General features: G+C 32.7%; 1 protein-coding gene and 1 long non-coding RNA gene across 2 annotated transcripts in view; both read right to left on the bottom strand.

Moving 5' to 3' along the window:
* LOC127699901 (putative ankyrin repeat protein RBE_0317) overlaps window positions 1–25,601 on the bottom strand; it is a 639,895-nt gene that overhangs the window by 243,070 nt on the left and 371,224 nt on the right. The window lies entirely within an intron of this gene.
* Window positions 14,287–17,322, bottom strand: LOC127699893 (uncharacterized). Its single transcript, XR_007981277.1, has 3 exons — window positions 17,075–17,322; window positions 16,148–16,175; window positions 14,287–14,425 (listed from the first exon to the last, which is right to left on the bottom strand). It is a non-coding gene; the product is annotated as an uncharacterized LOC127699893 (long non-coding RNA).

The following is a 25,601-nucleotide window of genomic DNA, read 5'->3' as shown; positions in this document are numbered from 1 at the left end:
GTAATTTTAGTAAAATTTCAAAGATTATTAATTCCGATGCTCCGTATTTTATCAGCATGTGCAATAATTTCCCATCTTAAGCTACACGTTCTTTGATGGATTGTAGCGGTAAGCAACCCTCTTTATTTACAGAACAAATAATATAAAATATCATAGAAAAAAAATGTAGCAATTAGACTATATGGAAAAATAAGGTGATGGTGAATGACCGCCAATGAGGCAAATATCTGTCACCGTAAGGCCTTCACAAGTCAATATTAAAAAAAACAACATCATTTCCCTCAAGGCGGCCACTTTAATACCTTATAGGGGTGACGCTGGGATTCTGTTACAAAGACCTTATGATAAATGTTTAGATCTTAAAAATGTATGTATACTTTATAAAGTCCTTTTCATATATGGTCAGATCACATGTTTTTGTACAATGCATGCTTTTTCAATGGAAATCGTGACGCAATACTGCATTCTTAATAGCACGAAAAACCATTAGACAAGGATATTGCTCAGGTAAAAATGTAAACTTTTCCCATACTGGTTTGGTTTCGCGTGGAATATTTAGGGCCAAGATTCTGCACGTAATGTTTACTTACAGTAAGACTTTTGGGTGAGAAAAAATGACAGGGCTTTACATATATACGTGTACAAGAAATTGGAACTTTCATGACCTTATCACATATTTCTGATAGTTTTCCACACCTATTCATATATTCTCAAGCCGGAAAAAAGTTACCTATTCAGTCTGGACCGTTAGCCACTAGTCCGATGCCCTATACTATAGTAATATTTTGTTCGGACTAGTAAGTTTTTGAAAAACTTTGCTTGGACAAAAATGTCGGAATACTGGTCTTCTTACTAGTAGTCAGAAACTTTTTTGGTGCAGACTGCCTATTCCAGTGGCACATTCCATCACCGTGTATATAGTATATGATGATCATTACCAGGTACAGATGGGTGCGGTCCTAACCTGTACAAACGTTAACTTTGAGCAGACTTGTTGACTGCTTTTCAAGTTAACTTGGGAAATTTTAAGCAGACAAGCAAGTTAACTTTGTCGTTGGTAGACCAGACCTACGGTCTGCTTTTTAGGACTGCTGCAGACCTATTGACAAGTCTGTTCCAGACCAGACCTGTGGACAAGTCTGCTTTTGACCAGTCCTGAGGACAGGTCTGCCCCAGACCAGACCTGTAGACAGGTCTGCTCCAGACCAGACCTGTAGACAGAACTGCCCATGACCAGACCTGTGGACAAGTCTGCTATTGACCAGACCCGGGAACAGGTCTGCTTATGACAGATTACCGTGTTTATGACTTTTGATATCAGACCTGAGCTTTTAATATGTAAACAATAATCGCATCGTTCTTTTTTTCCTGTATAGCAAATGTCTTTACTCGTTAGACTCTATCGATATTATACACATTAAAAAAAAATTTTTTTTTTAATTTCATGTATTCATATATACATTAAACAATGGCTATAAAATTACACACTTGTGATCACAAACAGCTATCATTAAAGAAAGGAAAGTTTTTATTTAATCAGAAGACGGATAGAAAGGTTATCCAACGCATCGGAACAATATTTTTATGTCATGGGATATCAACATCATTGTCGACGTTGCTTCGTTCCCCATTTTTTACAGTCTCTTCCTAAATTAAACTTTATGCATTACATGGATATATTTCATCGTAATTCACCTTGTTTGCCTTGGATTTACGATTCTGTTTTCGACAAAATATTCTAACAAAAATTGTACAGTGTCCGGATACATAAGGTGTTGAATAATTATGAACAATCTCGTCAATTTCGTCAGATTTGTCTTTACGGATTAAAAATGATGATATGGGACTTCCAAAACAATATACTCGTTGTGCACATGAATGAAATAGTTGCCACTTGAGGTTTAGCTACAAACAAAATCAATCAACCGACATAATGTACCAACAGTATACTATTCCCAGAAGAGAACTTCATATACTTTTCATTATAAAGTAAAAATGAAATCAAACATGTCAGTGTTGGATGATGCAGTCACATAGTTTTGTTATACACACCATCCTGAACTACTAACTTTAGTGATGGTCTAATATTATTAATACAGAGATGAAATGCTGACAATCTAAATTGATGCGGAAAAGATATTGCATCCATTGTTTTCCAATATTGCTGTCATTTGTATTATAATACAATACATCCTGACATAACAAAAAACTTCTGATTAAATATAATGCAGACATATAGATTTACATACTAAAGTGCAAATATGGTCAGTTTTAGTTGATACGGTCATAACATTTTGCTATACCAGTCAGCCTGAGGTATCAAAAGTACTGACATTTTGTTAGATATCAATATATTGAGCAACAGGAGGACATGCTGGCACTCTTAATTTATGCGGACAACATTTTGTATTCATTGTGTTCCAATATTACTGTCATTTGTATTATACATTACATCCTGACATAAAAATATTACTGAATTATTATGCGGCTATAAAGATTAACATAACAAAGTGCAAATATGGTCAGTTTTGGTTGATGCGGTCTTATAATTTTGCTATACAAGTCAGCCTGGGGTATCAAAACTACTGAAATTTAGTTATGTATCAATATATCATATATATTAACCAAAAAGAGGACATGCTGGCACTCTAAATTTATGCAGACAAAAATTTGTAGTTGTCATGGTTGTTGTGTTCCAATATTGCTGTCAGTTGTATTATACATTAAATTCGGACATAAAAATAGTTGCTGATTTACTATGCGGCTATATAGATTTACAAAATAAAGTGCAAATATGGTCAGCTGTGGTTGATACAGTCAAACAATTTTGTTAGAGGAGTCAGCCTTGGGTATCAAAACTACTGAAATTTTGTTACGTATCAATATATTGAACAAAAGAAGGACATACTGGGACTCTAAATTAATGCGGACAAAAATTTGTAGTTGTTGTGTTCCAATATTGCTGTCATTTGTATAATACATTAAATCCTGACATACACATATTACTGAATTATTATACGGCTATAAAGATTTACATAATAAAGTGCAAATATGGTCAGTTTTGGTTGATGTGGTCTAATAATTTTGCTAAACAAGTCAGTCTGGGGTATCAAAACTACTGAAATTAAGTTACGTATCAATATATCATGTATATTGACCAAAAGGAGGACATGCTGGCACTCTAAATTGATGCGGACAAAATTTTGTAGTTGTTGTGTTCCAATATTGCTGTCATTTGTATTATACATTAAATCCTGACAAAAAAAATAGTTGCTGATTTACTATGCGGCTATATAGATTTACAAAATAAAGTGAAAATATGGTCAGTTTTGGTTAATGCGGTCAAATAATTTTGCTATACAAGTCAGCCTGAGGTATCAAAACTACTGAAATTTAGTTACGTATCAATATATCATGTATATTGAACAAAAGGAGGACATGTTGGCACTCTAAATTTATGCGGACAAAATTTTGTGGCTGTTGTGTTCCAATACTGCTGTCATTTGTATTATACATTAAATCCTGACATAAAAATAGTTGCTGATTTACTATGTGGCTATATAGATTTACAAAAGAAAGTGCAAATATGGCCAGTTTTGGTTGATACGATCAAATAATTGTGTTATAGGAGTCAGCCTGGGGTATCAAAACTACGGAAATTTTGTTATGTATCAATATATTGAACAAAAGGAGGACATGCTGGCACTCTAAATTTATGCGAACAAAAATTTGTAGTTGTTTTGTTCCAATATTGCTGTCATTTGTATTATACATTAAATCCTGACATAAAAATAGTTGCTGATTTACTATGCAGCTATATAGATTTACAAAACAAAGTGCAAATATGGTCAGTTTTGGTTGATACGGTCAAATAATTTTGGTATACAAGTCAGCCTGGGGTATCAAAACTACTGAAATTTTATTACGTATCAATATATTGAACAAAAGGAGGACATGCTGGCACTCTAAATTGATGCGGACAAAAATTTGTAGTTGTTGTGTTCCAATATTGCTGTCATTTGTATTATACATTAAATCCTGACATAAAAATAATTGCTGATTTACTATGCGGCTATATAGATTTACAAAATAAAGTGCAAATATTGTCAGTTTTGGTTAATGCGGTCAAATAATTTTGGTATACAAGTCAGCCTGAGGTATCAAAACTACTGAAATTTAGTTATGTATCAATATATCATGTATATTGAACAAAAGGAGGACATGTTGGCACTCTAAATTTATGCGAACAAAATTTTGTGGCTGTTGTGTTCCAATACTGCTGTCATTTGTATTATACATTAAATCCTGACATAAAAATAGTTGCTGATATACTATGTGGCTATATAGATTTACAAAAGAAAGTGCAAATATGGCCAGTTTTGGTTGATACGATCAAATAATTGTGTTATAGGAGTCAGCCTGGGGTATCAAAACTACGGAAATTTTGTTACGTATCAATATATTGAACAAAAGGAGGACATGCTGGCACTCTAAATTTATGCGAACAAAAATTTGTAGTTGTTTTGTTCTAATATTGCTGTCATTTGTATTATACATTAAATCCTGACATAAAAATAGTTGCTGATTTACTATGCAGCTATATAGATTTACAAAATAAAGTGCAAATATGGTCAGTTTTGGTTGATACGGTCAAATAATTTTGTTAGAGGAGTCAGCCTGGGGTATCAAAACTACTGAAATTTTGTTACGTATCAATATATTGAACAAAAGGAGGACATGCTGGCACTCTAAATCTATGTGGACAAAAATTTGTAGTTGTTGTGTTCCAATATTGCTGTCATTTGTATTATACACAAAATCCTGACATAAAAATAGTTGCTGATTTACTATGCGGCTATATAGATTTACAAAATAAAGTGCAAATATGGTCAGTTTTGGTTGTTACGGTCAATTAATTTGGTATAGGAGTCAGCCTGAGGTATTAAAACTACTGAAATTTTGTTGCGAGACAATATTTTGATTAAAAAGAGGACATGCTGGCAATCTAGATTGATACGGACAAAATTTTGTGTCCACATTGTGTTCCAATATTGCTGTCATTTGTATTATACAATACATCCTGACATAAAATATGCAAATATGGTAAGTTTTGGTTGATACGGTCAATTAATTTTGCTATACGAGTCAGCCTGGGGTATCAAAAATACTGAAATTGTGTTACTTATCAATATATTGAACAAAAGGAGGACATGCTGGCACTCTTAATTTATGCGGGTAAAAAGTAGTGATTGTGTTCCAATATTGCTGTCATTTGTATTTTATATTCTATCCCGACATAAAATTATTTCTGATTTACTTTACGGCTATATAGATTTACATTAGAAAGTGCAAATATGGTTAATACGATTTAAAGAATTTGATATGTATTAGAATATATATTCAGCTCGTTAGCATTGTAAGCATTATCGTTTGTTTAATATATAGAAAGGCGGATCACGGATATATTGGTATATAAACAAGTAAAGTTTTATGCGTACTTTATTTACAAATAGATCACTTCAACACGGAGCTACATGTATTTAATCATGTTTGTATCACGGAAGTATTAAATTGACTTAATTTTTTTATGTTTATACCAAGAAACAAAGACATTAAAAGATATTAAAAAAAATCGATGTAGAGCGGTCCTGGTTACAAGTTAACTTAGTGTTGAGCAGACCAGGCCAAAAGTTAACTTGAGATCAGGTCTGGTTCGATCGGAGTTGTCAAAAATCAAAGTTAACTTGTGTTAACTTATGACAGAACTGGTTTCGAAGTTAACCTATATCAATAGCGGACCTGTTTCCTAGTTAACTTTTTCGGCAGACATAAAAACAGTCCTAGGACCAAGTCCGCTTTTCAAGTTAACTAGATTGTGGTCCTAGGACTGGTCAGAGCAGTCATAAATCCTGTCACAGGTTAACTTTGACCAGTCCAGATGACTGGTTATCAAGTTAATTTGCTGTACAGGTTAGGACTGCACCTATCTGTATGGTTATTTATTGGCTAGAAACTTGTTAACAAATGAGAAGTATGCATTGATTTTCATTCAACAATATATATGATCAAGTCATTGTCATCACATATCAATGTTCTTTTTCCTTATACTTGTATTCTATATGCCCCTTGTGGGCCCTTAATTGGAAATAAAATATATCTTATCTTATCGTTTTCTGTCACAGGCACTTGTTTCTGTCAATGGGGGGTTTACAATCTACACTCGTACGAAAAATCGAGTGTGGATAGTTAAACCCCCCATTGACAGAAACAAGTGCCTGTGTTTTCTGAAAACACACATGTCATCGCCATCGCATTCGATGTCCGGGACAAATGCCACACGAAGGAGTCTCTCAAACCACTTCAATGATAATTCCCGTTAAATAATACTACTTATTCACTTAAATCAATCATATCTAGGGGACAGTTTGTCGTTTGATGATTAATCTGGCGACAACATGGCAAATCACACGTGGTTGCCCGTTGATTTTGACATTATGCGACTTTATTCTGGGTAAATACTATTATTTATCGCTTGAATTACAACTTACACATTGAAAATAATCATACTAGCCATCCACAGTCACTTGTCTGCCAACAAAACTACAAAACTGCATCAAATTTCACGTTTATACATGAACATTCTTTTCTGTATAAAAATCAGACAGGTGCTCGACTCATTCATACTGCAAACATCTTTAAGACCCCAAGATAATTTTGATTGGTCGTTTAATAAAAATAGGCAGGGCCTAATCTGCGATACAAAAAACGGCTAAATTTAATAAACTTTACGTAAATCTTTGAATATGAGGTTAAATGTCAGTCAATATGATATAAATGCATCATATTTCAATACTTTTATAAACAATTGGGCATCTCAATAAGTGCTACTAACAAATATAGCCTCGCGACGCCGAGATTTAATTGATGACGTCATGAATAATAATGAGGAAAATAGAGTTATCTGCGCTTGGTAAAAACTACGGGAAAAATGAAAAAAAAAGCTGCCTTAACGTACCCCTCCCTTATTTAGGCCCCTCAAAATACCCCTAAATAGACCCCAATGCACAAACGAAAGATTGATAACTCCGCTAGACATGTTAGTTCAACATTTTATGAAACCCTTTGTAAATCTGATAAGCGGTCCGAGTTGTCTTCTAAGACTGTCCGATTGGCCTCGGTCCGACTTGTCTCGGGGACGAGTTGTCCACATTTCTTAAAACATCCCATCAACGTCGATTTTTCGGATCTTTTTCATTCCTAAAAACAACATTCATAAAAACAACAACAACTGCCAAGGTCAGTGATAAACGGGTTTATATAATAAAAGAAAGGAATTTAAATGTGCATACATTTAATTGAAATAAATAAAATAATCACAATCTTCTTAAACGAAAAGAACATCATTATTAACAAAACTTATTTTAAAACATCAGAATACTTACCTTACGTTTCGTGTAAGTTAAAATTACCACCAATTTAGACTACTACATATAACTTTATTTCCTCTATCATAGAGATTTGGTGTACATGAACAATATTCCTGCGCCTTTGGCCATTTGGGAAATGTAAACGACTTGTAATTAGAGATTTTCGGCTATGAAATATTTGATACAATTGTTCTTTGACATCTTAGCCAAAAGCACATGGGATGATAAACTACGTACGAATTTCTATTGAGCACTACTTCCTATGTGCAACTTCAAAAGTTTTGGGTAGTTCGACGATCATTTACGTTTTTTCTGGTCATATTTTTTGTATTCCAGAATTGAAAGTATGAAAAAAGTGCCCAATTAGTTATTAATAATATATTAGCCAGCTAGATAACAACAATAGCACTTGTTACACCATTTATTGGGAAGAACACAAATCTAGGTTGGTAGCATAAGGCAGCTTAACTGCCTAAAAATAAAGGTAGCTGACTAGATCGTTTCTCCTCTCAGATGTAAATAACCGACGAATTAATGTATTTTTAATAGTTTTATTTGTATAAAGTGTGCATGGATAAACTAATATATAAACTTTCCTCAGCACTATTTAATCGGTTTCCTTTCACAATAGCATAAACTAAACATTGAAGACATTTAATCCGAATATATTGCTGAAGCAAAACTGCTCTAAACTATTATCCAACTATGAACATTAAATAAAGCCATATGATAAACCAAAAAGAAAACTTTTTTTTCTCGTAAGGTTTTATTTTTTCCGCATTCAACTCATCTATATAATGTCCGTCTTACAAATAAAATAGACTAATAGTATTAACTATTTAAATTGATGTGTTTAGGAGAACCTTAAGTCATATTGCAAAAAGGTACAACAAAACAATTGTGTCAAATAATAGAACTAATAAAAATAACGCACATGACAGCATACATATTTAAATATGGTTATAATCATTATAATGACAATTTTAAGCAAAATTGTATCTTCCACTTTGCTCGCTAAAAATGCTTGTCGCTCCAATAAGAGCTAAAACTGTCAAATAAGGGATCATGTTCAGATTATCTGTAATGCTTATATCTAATTATCCAAATAACACACTTACATACTGATTATATTTTCCTGACAAATATTTATGAACGGAATTCGAACATAATTTCGCGTTCATAATTTTAAAATGTTTAATCAACTTACAATTCATAATAGAAATATAGATTCCACCACTGCATCAAGTGTGTAACGACATTTCTCCACTCGACATTTTAAAATTTAAAAAGCGAGGCTTACCGCGCATTTTCTATATGTAAAAGTGAATTGTTTTGAGTGGAAAACTATCGTAATACACGAGGCGGAATCAGTTTCTTTAAAGATTTTTAGACGATATCCAAACAAAGTGTATCCTTTCGCTTCAAAGAATTGCAGAAAGTTGTGTTCTTTATATGCGACGTCATAAGGAATGGTCGCCTTTTTCATGACGTCACAAAAGTAAATTCAGAAGAAATCAAAAATCTTTGACGCCATTATTAAATTTCGACCAATAATTTGCCGAGAACAAAGTTTTCTATCGAGATGAGAAATATTTTTCTCACACTGACCGAGAAATAAAGGCAACAGTAGTATACCGCTGTTCGAAACTCATAAATCGATAGAGATAAAAACAAATCCGGGTTACAAACTAAAACTGAGGGAAACGCATCAAATATAAGAGCAGAACAACGACACAACAAAAACACAACATTAAAATGTAACACACACAGAAACGAACTATAATATAACAATGGCCATTTTCCTGACTTGGTACAGGACATTTTAAGAAGAAAATGGTAGCTTGAACCTGGTTTTGTGGCATGCCAAACCTTCCGCTTTTATGGCAATGTTAAATAATGTGAAAATAGCATGAAGAATAGAGAAAATCTTTTAAACAATAAAACTTAACTGGTTTGCTAACTTAATGAACAGTTATAATAAGTTCCTGTCACTAAATTGGAACATTGCAGGAAATTACATAGTTAGAACATAGAATAACCGGAGTATATTCGGAAATATTTCGCAGTTTACCGGAAGATATTTTTGAAAGTCTAAATTTTTGAAGTAAAAGATTTCACTGGCTGTAAACAGGTTAACCGATCATGCATCCTTATTGATTGTTTCAAATCTTACACGAGCGACAATAAATGATATTCGTACTTGAGCTTGGATAGTTATGCCATAACATCTCCTTTAAAGCTCCACTATCACGATGCATGCCCAGGGAAGCTTCCGGACCCATCTTGAATACTGATATTATTTCCAATATCAACTAGTTCTTAAACTATTTTGGACACATGATGAAATAGCAACAATCAAATAATAGTTTCGTTGTTTGCAAATGATGAATTGGAATGTATTCACTCTCTTTTTACGCAATGCAATGTGTTTATAGAACACCTGTACTTTCTATAACCTGTGTTAGGATCTCCACAAATGTTCCTTCTTTCTCCTGGTTGCTTTTGTTTCTTTTCGCTCATAAACGAGAAACTATGAGAACACAAATTCTAAAATTTAAACTCTAAAGAAAGCAAGATTTGAAGAAGCAAGTAAATATATCAGTCTTAGATTTTATATCGTGTAAACAGGCACGAGACTGATCTAAGATACTAGGCTTACCATTTTGCACGCCAGACTGTCGTTTCGTCTTCAACAGACTCATCCGTGTCGCTTCAATAAAAGTTAAAACATTTCTGTTCACTATAACTTTTCAATTTGATTAACACATTGTGTCTCATGTGTACTGGGCAACGTAAATTGCATGTACTGATCGTATATAGGAGCCTTCTTTTCACTATCTATGTACATTGACTGCATCTTCTGATTTGTTGCCGTATCCCTTGATAGCTCGAATGACCCTTTGTCTGTATAGTAGTTGACTATACAATATTGGTTTGTTCAATGTTGTACGGTGACTTACAGCTAATATCTCCGTTATTTTGACGTTGATGGATAGTGGTTCATTGGCAATCGTACCACATCTTCTTATTTGTATACTGTACATTTAAATCTGTTCCTTGTACCATGTAATGGTGTACGTCTGTATTGATAGAAATGTATTTGTAATATTTGTCGAAAATAACACAATTATTAGAAGGAAGGAATTAATACACCTAATTTGTTTGATTACTTTATTTTGAAAGCAGTTATGATACATCTGTTTAAGCAAACAAATAATACAATGGTATAGCGCTTCATCAATCAACAAAATGGTATTTGATAATAAATCTAAACAACAAACACACGCTAACAAATAAAAGGTAAAATGACACATAAAGATAACTGTTTGTGTTGATAAAGGTTATGGAAATTAGGTGTTTAAAGTTAGGTTGATACAATCGTTACCCGAGTGTTTTAATCATTCAAAACGTTTCCGAAAACAAATATAACAAAGAAAATGATATCTAACTACCATCAGCTACGTGTGTGTTGATATAGTTTCATTTACACTCGTGATTTCCTTTTTCGTCCAGTGAAAACAAAATGTATTTTCATGAAAACTTGCCCTTTTAAATTTGAAAAAAAGGAAACTTGCATTCTTGGATTGCGTCCTGAAAGTATTGACGAACATCTACCAAAATAATCAATCAAAAAAGTAACCATCGAATAAGAATGTATCCACGGTTCTTAAGGATTTATTGAGTTCATTTTTGAAGCCTTACCAATGAAACAAGATCGTCAATATGACAGCAACCCCGACGAGAATACGAGATGAAAAAAAAAACAAAAAAACAAGGTTATCAAACAGTGAATGTATTAACCATAATGCAAGCAATGCATCGTCTAAGCATATTGTTTTTCAAACAAAGTCCATCTAGTGACCAGCTATCAACATTATTCTCTTAAAAAGACATTGATCTTAAGAAATAATATCAGCTTCAATGCTGATATTGCTTATTTGGTATTAGTAAAGTTTCATGAGGCGGGCTGCATTTTATCGAAACTAGTTTAAGTATTTCACCCATATCCTTTTAATATTGACCAAACACGTAATGGTATACACACATAAAAACATTAGAAATATCAATAAAAAACAAACAAAAACACGTTTTATAAAATGTACAACAAAAAACAGCAAAATGATAAAACATTATTTATAGCAGTAGAATACACATCTATCGAAGTATCATATCATATCAATAATCTTTTTCTTGAAACATAACGCATCTATCCCATCGAGCTTGAGATAAAGTATAAAGTATAAAACAGATACAGTTAGGTCTGCCTCATATCTTGACCTACACACAGAAATTGACAATGAGGGTCTGTTGAAAACAAAACTTTACGACAAAAGATATGATTTCAGCTTACAAATTGTGAACTTTCAATTTTTATGTTACAACATTCCAACAGCGCCTTCTACGGAGTATACATCCCTCAATTGATACGATATTCAAGGGCTTGCATTTCCTATATCATGATTTCCTTGATAGTGGGTTGCTGTTCACAAGGAAGCGGTTAAACTAATAGTTTTAATTGAAGTTGAAATCGTCCCGTCGTAAATTTTACGGACGCCATCACGAGTTGGTTGACCTTTATGGAATATCTGTTTCACAGATGGCAACCTATATGTTCCAATTTTCGAAACTACAATCTTGTCTCCTTTTTCACTAGTGTGACCTAGCGAATTAGACAAATCACGGGATTTGTACTAACATGAGCAACACGACGGGTACCACATGTGGAGCTGGATCAGTCTTATGTATTGTTTTTTGTAATGTTGTGTGTCTGTTTGTCTTTTTCCTTTTTAGCCATGGTGTTGTCAGTTTATATTCGACTTATGAGTTTGTATGTCCCTTTGGTATCTTTCGCCTCCCTTCTAATCATAAATCATGTGTACACATATATTTCAATCTGAAGATATATTTTTCTAAGCTTAACCACGACACGTTTGTCCATAAACTACCTACATATTTAACAAATGGGTGTAACCTGACAATTGGTATGTTGCTACTTGCAAAAGCGCAACGTTTCTACTGTGTTTAATGTGCACAAATTATCAATACACCTTGATTCTTATTCTGATGATAGCTGACGCAATTACCTAACGCAATCAAAAAACGTATTCCACTTAATCATTGAGATGATACCAGATGATAAGCAAAACATTATAAGCAACTCACAGCCATTTGTTATTTCAAGTGCATGTTTGCCATTCATAAAGAGGATTAGATGACGATAGGTCATTTGCAAAATTCTTTATTTTTACCTCATTACTCATAAGAACAAAAAAGGACATTGTTATTTTTGGTAAATTTCAAAGGCTTCTTCAAAAGACTGGTTATCGTATCTATAAAGTAACAATTCAAAGTCGAAATACAGCATATACTTATGACTCTGTTATCATAGATCAATAAAGAAATAATTGATGGCAGCCGTAGATTTGTTTTCTTTAACCAGGGGTTGAGTATTCATATTCTATTATTTTATCTCGAGCAAAAGCGAGGTGAGTTGATATTACCGTATAGTTCATTTTATCTTGAATCCTTTTCAGAAAATTGCTCTGGAATTTCGAATACGTAGAATTTACGGTATGTCCGACCATGAAAAAAGTTATATCAATAAAATATAAATATATATCTGAAATAAAAACTTTGCAATAAAAACATACGTATATACAAGATCAATATAGGTAATAAAAAAGTCATATTACATGTATTATGTGAAATGAAAAATAATCAAACACAAAACAAAAAACTGCATCGTGTTTCCAATACTTAGAAATTTTGATTTTACTCAGTTTTGTGTGATGTCCCAAGGATATTATAAAGGATATAATCATACCAATTATCGTATCTATTGTCAACTCATGTAGCCCTACTATACAGTACATAAATAGTCTTTGTCGTTTTCATTTAATCATGAAAAGAAGTTTTATATCTACATCAAACTAAATGTTTGGTATCCGAGAGGAGCAAGTCAGAGCCCAACAGTACATTGCCAATACTGTGTCCGATGTTTTAAAGGTTCTAAAGAATTTATTGATATCAGTTGTGAAGCGACACCAATGAAAAAGAAAAAACGACCGGTGTCTGGTGTCAACAAATTGTTGCACTACATTTCTCGGGTACTGAACAGCGGACCATAACACATGAATTAATGAATGGAGTTAAATGCAAAAGAAGTGGCTATTAAGATCTTACACACATTGAATAGTATTCCTTGTTTTTAATGTTTACATGTTTACATGTTACCTATCTATTTCGACTATATATTGAGGTCTTTTGGATTAAACATTTAACGAGTTTTTTACTTTTCAAACTTTTGGGTTTTAGTGTAAAAGATAAGGTTCATTTAGGGGAAAAGTTTTGTTTATTTAAGAAGTATAGTATTTCGTTTGTATATTATATGCAAAATATCAGTTGAGTAAAACCATAGAACAAGTCAAAGGAACTTATTAAGGTTTCTTCTATCAATATGCAGCAATGTTGTTGACATTACTAGTCAATGTGGGCTAGATCTTCATAGCCAATCTTTTTCAAACTGTTTGGCATTTTACTCCATTTATTATTTAATTTTTATTATCTTTCTTAATTTCAGATTTCTTACAGATCTTTCCAAAAACAATTAATGTCTTTGAGAACTCGATATTACTGTTAAACATATATGCATTAAACAACATCAGGTACACCAGAGAGCAAAAAGAGTGTCTCTGGTCAGTTGAACAGAGTATTTTCAAGAACTCGAATGTCTTTTCCAATACTTTTGTACGCTTGAGCAATCATCCGCATAGTGGGTCTAACATTCTTTGCTTTACAAATAAGCATCCATTCATCTATAATACCCTTGTTTAGTTTCACTAAATCTCGTTTCGTTTGCCTGTGATTGATGGTTTCCCATGTCTCGAGGTCCATACCAAGTTCAACCAGAAAAAATAAGGATTTGTTTCCAATCAAAGGTGCCATTCTATGAATGTCTTCATCCGAAGGAACCAGATCCCATTTCTCTGGATCAGTATCTGAAATAACATGAAGTAACAATAGTGTCCTTAATATCTTTACTGTTTTGATGCTTATTAATCATTGACTTTCAAATATTTGGTTTTGAACGTTCCTGATGAAGGTGAATCCAGAAAAGTGCTTTGGACACATATAATTGACAAAATGTTTGTAAATTTGTTCCTGCTTCTTTGCATGTTTTGCGAATCCATCATGTATGGACTACACACATTTCATAAAGGATTTAATGATCGAAACTTTGGCTGCTAATTAACTGTTGGAATTTGGAACCAAAGTTTACAGATCGTTCCCTAAACATGCTAAATATGCTTTCAAGCTAGTATCTTACCCTTCCGGAGCACCTGAGATCACCCCCAGTTTTTGGTGGGGTTTGTGTTGCTTAGTCTTTGGTTATCTATGTTGAGTCATCTGTACTATTATTTGTCTGTTTGTCTTTTTATTTTTGGCCATGGCGTTGTCAGTTTGTTTTCGATCAATTAGTTTGACTGTCCCTCTGGTATCTTTCGTCCCTCTTTTTTGAGCCCGTATATAATAACTGATTTCATATAGCCATTTTTATGTGTTGCTTTTTTTTGGGGGGGGGGGGGGGGTTATATTTTCCATGCGCTCCCATTTGGTCATTTTAATATCGTCATAACATTTTTTATATAATTTGATGTATTTCTTTTTTTACAGAATCAGTAATAGCTATTTTCCTTCTACGTTTGTTTATTTCCTCTTTCATCACGTTTCCCTCCTTTAAACTTCCACTGCGCTATTGCCAAGTGGTATAAAGGTATAGTTAATTACACACAGAAAGAGAGGAAAGAGAGGCAAAGGATACCAAAGGACAATCGACTTTTTTAAACTGGAAGAATCATATGATTTAGAGACCCCAAAAGAAATCCATAATCCCACACATATACACATAAAAGCTGTTGTAACCTTGATAAAATATCACAAGCTCACGGAGCACACGAAAAATAGTCAGATGATAGACCAATGTTAATGTGTTTTTTCATATTTTTCGTTTGTAAACTAAACTTTGGTTAAACAGTTGTTTACATAGTATGTGCATTAACATTTCATTATAGTGGTGTTGTCGTTAAGGTCACTGCATACGGAACAAAAAAACTATCATCGAAGTAGAAGGCAGGAAAAATAATTCGAAAGGAAAACTTTTCAAACAATTGTGATAAAATGAAGGATTTTCACTACAAAGAAACTCACTGTACACTTGTTTTATAGCATTTCAAGGATACAAAACATATTCAACTTGTTTGGGGGTTAAATTGGAATCATATGACTTTAAGATCCAAAAAGAAATTCATAATCCCACACATATGCACATGACACTAATGAAAACTGTGAACCCTTTGCAAACAGTCAAATCTTTGTAGGGGATGCATAGTAAACTTAGATAACCAAACTTGTGTTTTGCATAGTTTCAAAACGTGCATCTTATATTGAATTAATAGGAATTTGTTATTTTATGAAAACAATCTAATTGCTAGCTTTTGTTTGTGAAATGAACCAAATACCACCAAGAAATGCAAGTTAAATGATGCGATGAATTATATGCAATATACCTATATATATAATAATTTTTCGTATAATTTTCTAGTGTAAAAAGAAACAAATTATTAATACTATGTATAGTTTATGTTCTTTTAGTTTATACATACACATTATCTATTCTATACAATAAATACAGACGATGTCATTGAAAAAAATTTGCTTACCAAAGTCCACAAATGCGCCTCTCATAACCTGTACAAAGCAGATGTAACTATGATTAATATTTTACAATGCAATTAAAACCACATCAATTCATGAGAACCCTTTTTTCTTAACACGTTGTTCTACAGAACAATGTAAGACACCTATTTAACAATTTGATGTCATTTCGTCATTTTTTTACAACACTGAATAATGACACAAACAAGTCTGCTTCCTTGTATTTAGATCGACCCAATGACATGTCCATAATAATATCGGGAATTTTCTAAATTCATAAAGTTAAACGTGAATATATCTATCTTTTGTTGCGACTACTTATCTATACAGATAGTCTATTTTTTTGCAATATTGTTCCGACTGTATTCTCAAAGAAGTGTTTGTTCGCCAACGAACTGACAAGACGCATTCAGCTAGTTACGTCGAATATTCATTATTTTCAGCTTCATTAAGGTTAACAAAATGTTACCATGTAAAATGAGGTCAAATACTGCTGGAAAAAAATATTGGGTATGTTTTTATCTAGTGTAATGCTTTATGTGCTCATCACTTTGTTGTACACTATGTCCTTTACATAGAAACGCGTTATTCAATACGATGTTGACAACTAAGATGAGAAATAAAACCTATATGACACTTCAACCAATGGATGACATAAGCAGAGATCTTTTATAAAACACCACTTTTTCCTTGGATCCATAATTTATTCCAACTATTGCAACATGAATAAACACGACCTTAAATGTTTTGTTTTATAACTGCTAACTTCAAATAAATAGAAATGACACTTTATGTGACGAAAATATTCTTTTGTAATTCACAACGTAGAAGTGTTAATTCAAACAACTCTTTTGTTTGGAAATACATATAAGCAGTTCAACAACATCTTAAACAAGTAAAATATTAAAATGTGTTCAATGAAATACATTTACCTTGCATAAGGTATGCGGATTTTGTATCTTTCCTTCCTCTACGGCTTTTTTAATTTTTCTGAAAGTCAGTGTTGCTTGCTCGTGACAGAGACATAATGCTTTGAATTTCAGTAGTTGTGGTTCAGGTTCTACGATGAAGAGGTCATTCCATTCGGCGTATGGTAGTTCAAGATGTGTTACCAATTCGCGAATCTCATCTACATTGTAAAGGATTGACAGTCGACGCAGATGAAGTGCTGACAGGTTTTCACTTAGAAAATCTTCATTCGTAACTGTAGAAAAAGTATGAAATAATTTAGGGTCAACAGAGAGCTATTAATTGAGAATAGTATCCAGATTTGATATGAGGTTAATTTTTATGTTGATTTATCGAAAGAATGTAATTGAAAATCCGAAGGTATGAACAAATATTCAAAAAAATGTATTTATTATTCATCTTCACTTTAGAAATGTTTGAGGCAGGATCAACCTAAGCCGATCTTTTGACGAGTGTTTACAACCACTGGAACGATGCCTCTTTTGCTGTATGTTTCGTTCCTTAGAGTATTACCAACCCGGAAGTCAGCACGTTTTTGCTAGCATGAAATATCATTGATATATTAATTTTTTTGTAAGTTAACTATTTTGTTAATGTTGAAATTATTCAAAACATTAAGGTTTGCAACCCCAATGCAGAGAAATCCTTATGCCTTATTTGAAAAAAAAAATTGTCGCAAGTATTGGGTTGCAATGTACCATTACTGCAAAGGTCATTTGTCTAAACTATAAGTTTTCACTCAAGAAACGAGAAACATTTATGAACCACATACTTGTCTTCAATTGAAAATAGGTGATGAAAAATGGAAATATAAGTGAAATGATGTTTTGTTCAGTTTTGGTTCAGTTTATCATGAATTTGATGTACACAATACCTAAACAAAGTTAAATAGTCCATATTTAAAAAACGATAGTCCATTTGTTTAAACTTGTGTGATAAAATGGAATTTAACATATCATTTTTTTACTTAGTTTGGCATCGGAGAAATTGATATTATCATCCGATTCATACGAATAATTGATATAATTTCCAGTTTAAAGAAAAATATGGGAATTGGTCTTAGTACTCTGGAATAGTTTTACCAACAACAAACTGATTTTTGTTCAGTAGCAAGCAGTGTTTTTTTTCCTTCAAACAAAGGTTTCTATTTAATTTTCAACATTTTTTTTGCCATATAACATTTTACAAACTTTTTTTTCGATTCTTTCAGATTTTTTTAAAATCAAACAGTTTATACAAAAATTATGCTATAAGTATTAAGAATATCCCAAAACTTTTTTCTATAATTTTCAAGCTATTTTCAATTTTTCGGTCAGTGTGAGATAACATTTCTCATCTCTATTGAGAACTTTATTATCGGCAAACGATTGGTCAACATTCAATTATGACGCCAAATTGTCTATCGTGACGTCATGCAAACAGGCGACCATACCTGATGACTTCACATGTAAAGAACACACATTCCTGTACATCTTTGAAAAGGAAACATAAACTTTGTTTAGATATCGTCTAAAAATCATTAGAGAAACAGATCCACCACCACTACATTTCGTCACTCTCAACAGTTAAATTTAAATATTTATAAAGGTCGACAAGCCTCGCGTTTTAAATTTTAAACTCAAACTGTCTTGAGTGCGGAAATATCGTAACACATTTGATGCAGTGGTGAAATATATGTGGTGTTTCTAAAATGCAATATACTCAGTATGTTAAAATTGTTTAGGTAGTATCAGAGTTTAGATTATGAACAAAGTTTTAATTATAAGTAATAAACAAATATAGAGAAAACAGTTTATTGCTGTGAGGAAGAGAAAAACAGAAATATGGTTTAATGATTCGATGCATAAATTAACAAAGTTTAGAATTGAACAAAATTTTAAATAAATAGATAAAATTAAAAACAAATGTAGGTGTGTTTTTCACTGCTTTAGATATAAAACTAACAAATTGATATTTCGTCAGTGTATTTCCGCTAGCATATTTGTATTGCTTAGTAATTATGAATACATAAAAGCAAAAGAAGAATTTTTATTCAACAAGTGTTAAAAACTTGTATTCAAACAATAGTCAAACGAATAGTTTTTGGCATATTAAAATGAACTTATGAAATTAATTCATCCCTTTGAAAAGTTTGCGGACGCCATCACGAATGTATTTACCATTATAAATATTTGTTTTATAGTTGACGATGGATATGTTACATTTTCGTAATCTCAAACCCATCCTCTCTTTCTCAAATGTGACCAACTGAACTAGATTTATCCACTTGTTTTAATTAACTCGAGCAACACGACAGGTGCTTCAAGAAGGGCTGGATCTGCTTCCCCTTTCGGAGCAACTACAGTTGGTCCTGGGGTGAGATTCGGACACAAGAGTTGTTTGCAGTGTTGTTTCCATTCTTTGTACCCTAGTATTTATATTTCACTTATTGTGTACTTTATTAGAATATTGTATATTGTACGGTATGTTTAATCAACTACAAACACTGTTTTGTCGTTTGTTTAGGGTCTTTCCTTAAAGATTGTTCCTCTGAGTTCGGTATTTTGTTATTTTATTTTTATCGACGTCTTTGTCAATATACTATCAACTACAAACACGTGTTTTGTCCTTGTCAAATTTGCTATTATGTACATCAACTTTTTTTTTGGGCAGATTTGCTAGATTTATTTGTATGTTTGTTTGAATTTGTTTTGCAGATGTGTTGCATTTCTGTGATATAGGTTTTCACAATTTTTGCTAATGGATTCCAATTATTGTCATATTAACCTTTTATGTCTGTTTGGGTTGCTTACCCAATTGTGTCAAAGGAACTATAAACAATTATAATACACGTTGCTATGAAACTAGGTTTAAAGTCCCATTTTTCTTCTGAAAATGTCTGTACCAAGTCAGTTAAGTTGGTTGAGAACGTTTGATGTTGTCAGTTATTTTAGACTGTTCCCTTTTTGAATTTACCTTGGAGTTCGGTATTTTTGTTATACATTTTTGTATGTCTATGTAGTGTTTTGTAAACTGCTTGTTTTTTTGTCGATGTTCGTGTTTTGCCAGTTTGTCTTTGTCTTGTGAGTTTGATAGTCGTTTTGGTATATTCCGCCTCTTTTATACTGCTTTCCTTTCAATAATCAGGTATATTTTATCTTATAGAAGTTGTTAATTACGAGGTTATGTGTCAATGTAGAGTAGATGAATTCATAAAATATTAGTTCGAATCTCTGTTTGTCTCTTTTTTCATTTTTCACTGTGTATGTGAAGGAAATATGCAAGCCTGTTTGAACAATTAAACCTCAAAATATTCTTTATAATGCATACCGTTTAGCTGTGTGAATCTAAAGTGTTCCTCTACTCTGGAAATTGACTCAATGATACATTAGTATATGTTATATTATATTTATTGGAATCAGGGAAGGGAATAAGACAATCAAAGCAATAAAGTCCGCTATTTTTTGGAATTAGTTTCTATTATTATTTTCACACGTCTAGACAACTAATTGCAATGCACTTTTGAGTGAATGCCTTCCTACCTGGACAGGTTATTTCACACTTCTTCGTCATTTCCTAAAAAACAAATGTAATTCATATTTTGTTTTGTAAAAAATAATGAAAAAGATTTGAAAAAAAAATCTAAATATTAAATATTCACCGAATATATCAGATAAGTCATCAAGCTTCAATTTTGAGTACATAACGTATTTCGTAACACATTATTGTACTTTATTGTTTCGGAAAGAGGTCAACTTACTCCGCCAAAAATGATTTGTGGGATGATATGCTTTTCACATTCGTCTTGATATCATATATCTATTTCCGACATTGTGTGAGAATGACGCTTTCCAATAGCTAAAATCAACATAATTATATGAAAGATCTGATGGACTGTTGCAATGCTCTTTGTTTGGGGTAAAATTAATGCTGTTAATATAATAAATACCACTGGGTCGATACCTTTGCGGGTTGACTGTAAGTCAATAAGGGTAACTTCCGCCAGGGAGTGAGTACTTCGGTACTGGAAGGGAACATCTAATATTGTTTTATCAAATAGTTTGCTCTTTGTTTTTAAGAATCATTTCAAGTTGCGAGATATATCACTGTCATGTAAAGCTCTGATTCAGCACATGAAAGTATGCAGAATGTTTAAAATATTATAGCCTCAGGCATTAATGAAGAAATATTATTTATGAGAATGCGCAACTGATGCAGTAAAGTTGGTCCCATTAATGAAAATCTCGTTTTTGTAGGATGCCTGCTGCTAAAGTTTATTATAAATATAAATTTAGCATAAAACACATGAAATATTCCATTTTTATAACAGAATGATTTATTAGGCTAGACGCGAGTTTCGTCTACATAAGATTCATTAGTGACAATCAAAGTAAAACAAGACCAAAGTAATGTATCCATTTATTATCTTTATTCGTTCTGTTTTACCGACAAATTGTATCATATCAATCATTCAATTATAAAAACAAGATTGGTTACTGGGTGAATCATTGACGGATAGCCAACCATTAGCGGCAATGACCCAATTGTACAAAAATGTAGGAAAACACATGAATGATACGATGTCCATCAACACACAATGCTTTCTGAGTAGTTTCCATTACGAATGCTTGAAAAGAAAAGCAAGCTGAACAAATAACAGTATGTATATGGTTTTAATTATTTAAAAAATGCCAATAAAGAAAGAAACTAATATAGGATAAAAAAAAGTTGGATTTGTATGAAGCATAAATGGATTTAAACCACATGTGTTGACAGGATGATTATGGTAAATAAATGCTATTTTGTTTCTATCGCCCGTTAGTGATTGCAACATTACATGAAACACCAGGTTTGAGGGCTAAACACAATGTAAAACGATTCTAACATCAAACGCATTACTGTGGATTTACAATTTCGATCAACACAATTTTTAGGATTTTGGTGGTATCGGGGATCCATGAATCTAAATTTCAATGATTATCTTTTTTCTATAAGCTTAAATATAAACTTTTGAAAAACCTAAAAATCAAATATCAACAAACATACAATCTACAAAAATTGATACACATGAAACTGGAATATATCACCAGGTACATGTTGTGTAAACGATTTCTGTAATGGCTTGACCAAGTGAATCATGTTAGCGTGTCTTTCTCAATAATAAAAAAAAAAATTAAAAATGAGACAACAATCCAACTAAGTAAAACGACAAGGATGTGAAGAGCTATTGGGCTTTCATGCTCTACAGTGTGCATTTTATTTGATATTAAAACTGTTTTCTGTCGAACGTCACTGATGTGTCCTATCAAGAATGTCTTTCATTTGCAAAAGAAAGAAATGTAGAACATTTTAAATTCTTGGTTTACTTACACCCACGAATTCCACGAAAATTGGAATCAAAGAATTCTACAGTAACATATGTATGTCATTAAAATATAAAGTTTAAAGACAGAATCAGAATGCACAAAGTTGTATTTTGAAAACAAATGTGCTTATCAAATGTTAAAATACCTTTTCTGTTATCCAAGAGGACATCACAAATTTGTCATGGTCCAATTTGTGTCCGGGACATACCCAGATACTATCGATTTTGTTGAATTCTCCAATGGATAGCAGGCATGGATCTTTTGCAACACTACAGCATAAGTTCATTTCAAAAGTCCCTACGCTTAGTTCAGAGTTATCACTGCTGGTTTGGATATAAAGCTGACTTATGTTCTGCAGGGCTGATTTCAGACAATCGCAGATACTTGAAGCAAGGTCTTTCAATATCAAGACTTTCTTCTTAGCATGAACAAGACGGACAACAATTCGTTCATCTTCACAGAGAATATGAATTTCTAATGATGGATCAATTGTAAATACTGCAGATCTATGGAACAGCATGTCGTCCTTTCTATCGCCGTATTTCTTCACATCAAAAATACTGAGGCAGTAAGTGATGAACCTGAATGACAAAGCTGGTGGTATTGTAGCAGAATTGGAACTGAATGCTATGGCAATGTTTCTGTCAGTGAGGAATGGAGACTGGAGATATCCAGTTTCATCCTTAGCCTGGACCATGCTAGCAACAAAGTAAAAGTCGGTTGGTATTCGATTGCGCTTGAGGTCATATCTCTTTGGTTCTACTAAAATATCAAGGTGTGTCATCACTGCCACTAAGTAGCCTTTGTGTTGTTCAAATCTCCGATATTTCCCATTTCTCCAAAGTTTCTCTATTGCACACTTGGAGATGACCCCTTTCTGGCTCATTAAATTCCACAAATGCTCTCTTTGTTTTTCTCCTTCACAGAATTTTTTATCGGTGATTATTGATTTGAAAGCATCAATAAGATATGTTGGCAGTAGTGTTATATGTGTATCCAATCCCGGTTCATCAAAGTATAGAATTTTGCCAATTGCATGCTGGAATTTCAGGAAAACCTTGAGTTCAGCATCTGATAATGGTCTTATAGGATGCTGAGTGTTTATCTTTCTCAAATCGTCAAATGTAATTACATTCATATTTTCTCGAATAAGATTCTCGAATTCTAATTCAAGAGGGATAAAGCATTTTGGAAAGTTCTGTCCCCATGTCGGTTGGAGCTTGGACTCTCGGATAATACCTCTTCTGATCTTTGCCATTTCTGGATCATTTTTGTTTCTAGCATTTACAAATATTTTGTCTTCAATAACCAAATGTGACATCAGTGGAGAGCAATGAAACATGCTCTTTACATCTCCGAATAGTTGTTCTCTCGTTTTTTCAACTTCACTCTAAAAGTGTGATACATTAAACATGTTTTAATTTCCTTTTGAGGTTAAATCTTAATGTTTCATGAAAATATTTGAAAAAAAACAAATTCTGCATTCCTTACACGGCTTTAAGCTTTTGATTTTCAAATGTGTTGAACTCTAGCTCCACTGGAGAGACATGTATTGTCAAAATGCGCATTTGGTGCAGAAAAATTGGACCAATAATTCTATTACGTTGAAATGTTTATAATAATGTCAGTAAAAGGTATAAAACATGTATATTTTAAATATCAACAGAGTAGCAGTATTACTTCTTTGTAAGACATATCTTTACGTATCACTTAACCAAAAGACAATGACAATGAATATAATCTGACAAACGAAAACAACGAAATACATCAGTAAGATAACCCATATCTGGTGTTCATTTAGTGCACTGACTAAAGATGTGTATACTCACATAGTTCAGCTTGTCTTTATGAGTGAAAACAATCATAATCTTGGGAAATCCATGATGGCTCCCTTTGCAGTAGGTCACAATTGTATTTATCCAGAATCGCAGGTAATCTGTAATAAATGAAATATAAAATAATAAATGGAAAAGGTTTAAAACTATTTTGAAAGATAGATATTTTATTGTTTTGTGTTAAAATTGCTCAGTTCAAATTATTTCGCAGCTCCCAATAATACACTTTTCCAATCATAATAACACATTATACATGTGGTCAACTACAAATGGCACTTCATGTGGAATAAACAGTACTTCAAGATCGAGAAACAACACCACGACAATATAGAATAATAATAACAACCACAACAACAAATCAAGCAATTATTTGTGCCAAAGAAAATTCAAGGGAAGGTAAATGTTTAGTCACACGAATCACACCCACATACAGTGTATTTCTTTGTCTTCTTTATTTACGATGCCTTCATTCTTAATTGTTCTCGTTCTTTGAAGATATGTTAAAGGTTACAGACAAAGATGGTATTTTCCGCCTTTCTTTTACTGAATGTACAACACGAAAATATCTGAATATTTTCTTGAACTTTTAGCAGGAATTATCGTTCTCAGATGATGCAAACATCAAATTTCCCAAAAAAAGAGTAAAAAAACAAAAATAACGAACTCCGAGAACAATTCAAAACGGAAAGTCCCTAATCAAATGGCAACACCAAAAGCTCAAACACATCAAAACGAATGGACAACAACTGTCATATTCCTGACTTGGTACAGGCATTTTCTTATGAAGAAAATGGTGGATTAAACCTGGTTTTATAGCTAGCTAAACCTCTGACTTATGACAGTCAAATAAAATTCCATTATGTTGACAACGATGTGTGAACAAAACAAACAGACATAACAAGTAAAAATGTTAAAATTAGGGGTACAGCAATCAACATTGTGTTATTATCTTAATCACTATAAACACAAACAAATATGTAAACAAACATTCAAAACATGTTCAGTAGTTGTCGTTTGTTGATGTGGTTCATAAATGTTTCTCGTTTCTCGTTTTTTTTTATAGATAAAACAGTTGGTATTCCCATTTGAATGGTTTTACACTAGTTATTTTTGGGGCCGTTTATAGCTTGTTGTTCGGTGTGAGCCAAGACTCCGTGTTGAAGACCGCACTTTGACCTATAATGTTTAACTTTTACATATTGTGACTTGGATGGAGAGTTGTCTCATTAGCACTCATACCACATCTTCTTATATCTATTTACCATGGCACAATAACATAATGACGGGATGTATAGGTACAGAGCCACGTC

This window comes from Mytilus californianus, unplaced genomic scaffold (assembly GCF_021869535.1).
Source record: "Mytilus californianus isolate M0D057914Y unplaced genomic scaffold, xbMytCali1.0.p SCAF_43, whole genome shotgun sequence".
Taxonomy (NCBI): Eukaryota; Metazoa; Mollusca; class Bivalvia; order Mytilida; family Mytilidae; genus Mytilus; species Mytilus californianus.
This window is presented reverse-complemented; position numbering and strand designations above follow the sequence as displayed.